Consider the following 4384-nt stretch of genomic DNA (forward strand, 5'->3'; position numbering starts at 1 on the left):
GTGACCTAAGGGGATAGGCCGTAAGGGCCGCGCAAAACGCAGAAGCGCAGTGGCTAGGGTTACGTAAAAACTAACTCTATAAAAGAAGAAGAGAAAGAGTTGGGGAAAAACACACAAACGTAGAAACACACAACAGAGGAAAGAAAGAACAAAAGAAAAGAAAGTTCAAATGGCTTCTTCCTACCCATTCTCGCTGGATCTCAACCTAGCTCCACCGACTCAGACTCGGGGCCAAGCAGTGGCACCAGTGTGGATGCCCTACTTTGCCTCTGCACGGGGGCACGTGACAGTGAACGACTCGATACTGCTGGACAACGATGTTGCCCTTGGAGTTGCTAGAAATCTAGTAACTCCCAAGGATATACGGGTGCTGGGATCAAGGGATGACAACCGGGTCGTGAGCGATGCTCTGGCACTAAGCGTGCAAAGCACCGCAACAGTCGCAAGTGTGGGTCATCGCCTACTTGCGAAGTCCCATGAGGTGGAGGTGCTGAGAGGTCAGTTGGCGGCGGAGCGAAGTATGGTGGAAGAATGCCAGAGTATTATTAAAAGCTTAAAAAGGGAAAGGGCAAGGATAGTGGAGGTGAATCGACACCAGCTGGAGGCGTTGCGGGAAGAGAACAAAAATCTCTCAAAGATGGTAAGTGTTTACGCCCATGACATGAGAAAGCAGCTGGAGGACCTGGACCAACCGGGTAAACGCAAGAAAACAGATCGCGAGAGTAGGTACGCTCAGGCTAAGAGTGCGATCTTTGGGAGCTCGAGTGATGAGCCCCAAGAGGCTGTGCGTGAAGCCCCGGAAGAGGATAGCCATAGGGCTAAGCTCAAAGGTCCAATGGCCGAGACACCGAGCACTGTGAAAGAATAATTTCTAATGTATTAGTAGTGTGCCTGGTTGTCTTTGCCCTTTCCGTGTATTTTATTTTATTTTATTTTATTTTTAATTTTAAATTTCTCATTTCCGGAAATAAAAAAGAAAAGAAAGTTGCAAAAGACAAAGAAGAAAAACAAAACGCACTTCCCCAAACCGGAATAAAAGGAATGCGACAAACGAAAAAGACACAAATCACACTTCCCCAACTGAAATAAAACAAAAACGACAAACTGAAAAGAAATCAAAACATAATTGTTCGGTTCATTTTTACACATGATTTTTCATGTTATTCCCCTTTTATTTTGAGTTAGTTTTTGACATTTTATAGCATTTTACTTCCTTTTTGTGTTTTCTTAGATTTTACCTTGGTTAGATTGAAAATGAGCTAAAAGTGCACTACTTGTTATAATTTCTGTTTTTGTTCATTTTCGTAGGTCAACTTCTTGGCCTGGGATCTGCATGCTCCGGTGCTCGGATGAGGTCATGATCTTCTTGAGACTTGTTCCAATGGATGATAACTACAACATATCCAAATTTGAGCTCCATTGGACAAGTATTGCCCATCCAACCGATCCTGCATGTTACCACAGCTCTGAAATCCGAATTTGGCCAGCTTTTACCTCCTTTGTGTTATCTTGATTTTCTTGTTACCATAACTCTTGGTAACAAGAAGTTACCTTAGCTTTGAGATATTTTCTGAAGCAATTGGCATCTTATTGAGGACAAAGCTTCATCATGGCAAGGGGACAATGGGCTAAGGCTTTATCAAAGGTGGTAGTTTAATATTAAAAGGTAAAAGCTGGAAAGGAGGAGAGAGGGAAGGGAAGTCAAGGGGGCAATCTGATTTGGGGGAGCTTGAAACGGGAGAGAGGGAGGATTCCATCATTCCAGACAACTAGAGAGCAGATTTTGGAGATTTGGAGCTAGGAGAAAGCCAAGGTGCAGCCAAGAAAAGTGGAGAAGAAGACTTCCACCATTGATGATCTTGAAGCTTTCATAATTTTCTGAAAATCTGTAAACTCTTTCTAATTTCATTTTGAGTTTGTATTTGAAATAAGCATGAGCAACTAAACTCCATAGCTAGGGCTTAGGTTGAAGCCCTAAACATGATTACCTTATTGTTTTGATGCTTGAGTGTATGAATTTCTAGATATTGTTGATGAATTCCAATTCACCAAATTAATCTATCCTTGATGTATGTTCTTCTTTGATTGATCACCTTTGAAAGCATGCTTCTTGAGATTGTTGGGATTATGTGTATCTTCATGTTATCCTAAGCAATAAATGGATGAAGTAAGAATCATCCATGTGAATTGGTTTCTTGAATACCTAATGTAAACACCATGCTATTAGGATTCTTGTGATGTTCATATTCTCTTTGAACTTAATGGGTTCTCCTTGTAATTGAATCGAAGTACGAACCATACCTAGGTTCGGTTATGGGGAGGGCACAAGTATTGTAGCACGAACCATGCACTTTACATACATTAGAGAGAATCAATGCGTCTTGAGCCACGAACCATGGTCTTGATTGCGAACATCTTCATCAACACGTTTAGAGTTCATCATTTGAGTATCCATGAACATTGGTAGAATTGTTTAGGGTGGATTCCGAAACCCTAGTGTTTGTTACATTTTAATTTCACAATTTGATAATTCATCTCTGCCTTTCTCATTTAAATTCAAAGTCCATTTACTTTCATGCAATAGAAATAGGTCACTTGAAACAAATCAAAACCCCCCCCAATGTGTGTGTGAGTTGTGAGTTCGACACGTGGTGTGTCTTTGATACTGAATTTTATTTGTTTCCGTAATTGTTTTGGACTTTTGGTCCGCGTTGTGTTCTTGCATTTTCTGTTCTGAATCCAACCGTATAAAGAACGTGAATTTTCGACGTACGGTTGGAAAGTTATAGGCAAAACATTAGACAGAGGTCGAAACTGAAAAACAGAGAAACGAATCTGCCCAAAAACGACCGGTCGTTACTGTTCACGACCGGTCGCTCATCACACGTTTATTGAAATTTCGACTCTGCCGAAACACGACCGGTCGTCACTGTTCACGCGACCGGTCGTCACTGTTCACGGCACTGTTCACAGGTGATAAACAGGTGATAAAATGGCGATAGAAAATGCTGTTTGTGTTTTTCTTTAGTTTTCTTGTGTTGTTTCATTTCTTTTGCACTTCTTTACTTATTTTTAGTTTCCATTTTGCATTTGCGTATTTGTGGTGTGTCAATTAAGTGTTCTTTACGTACTCAAATTAGAACTTATAGGGAGCCGACAAGTTCTTCGTGGGATCGACCCCGTACTTACATAATCTATACTTCATTAGATTCGTGCACTTGCGGGTATTTTTAATTGGTTGTTTGCACATTAATTTGTGTCCTCTTAGGAATGCAACAATTTTTGGCGCCGTTGCCGGGGAACTGGCACGGTTGCTTATATGTTTTGTTTGAGTATATTTAGAGTACTTAATTTTATTTTCATTTTTCTTTGTTTGTCGTTTCATTTTATTTGAGTTTGTTTTTGTTTCTTCTTATTGCAGGAACACTCTGTTTATGTCCCTTTTGAATTTGGATATTTGATTAGATTGCACAATAGAAGATATCCAAGCTCAAGCTTTGAGAGAAAGGAACATCCAACTAGCTGTGTCTACTCCATTGCCTTTGTCATTCTCACCGTTTTCATCATCACCAAGCTCACCAAAAGTCGAGTCACCTCCACCTTCACCAATGGCGGCAACAGCTGCAAATGCGGAACTTACTATGCAAGAATACTCTTCACCGCCAACAACTGGACAACCATCTTGCATAGTATATCCCGCAAGCACTTTGGAAAACTTTGAGTTGAGATCGGGCATGATACACATATTGCCTAAGTTCTTGGGAAATCCTGGAGAAAATCCTAATGCACATATCCTAGACTTTGAGGAAGTGTGTTCCACAACAAAGATCGAAGGCATGAATAGTGACGAGATAAGAATGAGACTTTTCTCATTTAGTTTGAAGGATACAGCAAAGGAATGGCTTCACTATCTACCTCCAAATTCCATCACAACATGGTCGGATCTTGTTACAAAGTTCTTGCAACATTTTTTCCCAGCACAAAGGACAAATGAACTCCGAAGTCAGATTACAGGAATTCTGCAAAGGCCGGGAGAAAGCTTCCAGGATTATTGGGACCGTTTCAAGAAACTTCTAATCATTTGTCCGCATCATAATGTACAAGCTTGGCTTCTAATGCAACACTTCTATGAAGGACTTTTTGAAGCGGATCAAAATAATGTGAATGCAGCTGCCGGAGGAACTATAATGACCAAGACTCCAACACAAGTGCGAGAAATATTTGATCTTATTGCTGCAAATGCTCGCCAATATAATTCAAGGCAAAAACCAGTCAGAAAAGGGGAATCCTATGATGTAAGTACCCTTTCTAGTATGGAAGCTCAGATTGCAAACCTAACCAACATGGTGAAGAAATTGGCACCGGGATCATCCAAGGTTTGTGC

The 4384-nt window shown here is 40.8% G+C and overlaps 1 non-coding gene across 1 annotated transcript; it reads right to left on the reverse strand.

Annotated features, from left to right (window-relative positions):
* Positions 1 to 3992: 3992 nt before the first annotated feature.
* LOC148292361 (small nucleolar RNA R71) lies at positions 3993 to 4099 on the reverse strand. The gene has a single exon (XR_015827252.1). It is a non-coding gene; the product is annotated as a small nucleolar RNA R71 (small nucleolar RNA).
* Between the last annotated feature and the right edge of the window lie 285 nt (positions 4100 to 4384).

The sequence above is a fragment of the Prunus avium genome, chromosome 8 (assembly GCF_965620075.1).
Source record: "Prunus avium chromosome 8, drPruAviu1.hap1.1, whole genome shotgun sequence".
In the NCBI taxonomy this organism is placed as follows: Eukaryota; Viridiplantae; Streptophyta; class Magnoliopsida; order Rosales; family Rosaceae; genus Prunus; species Prunus avium.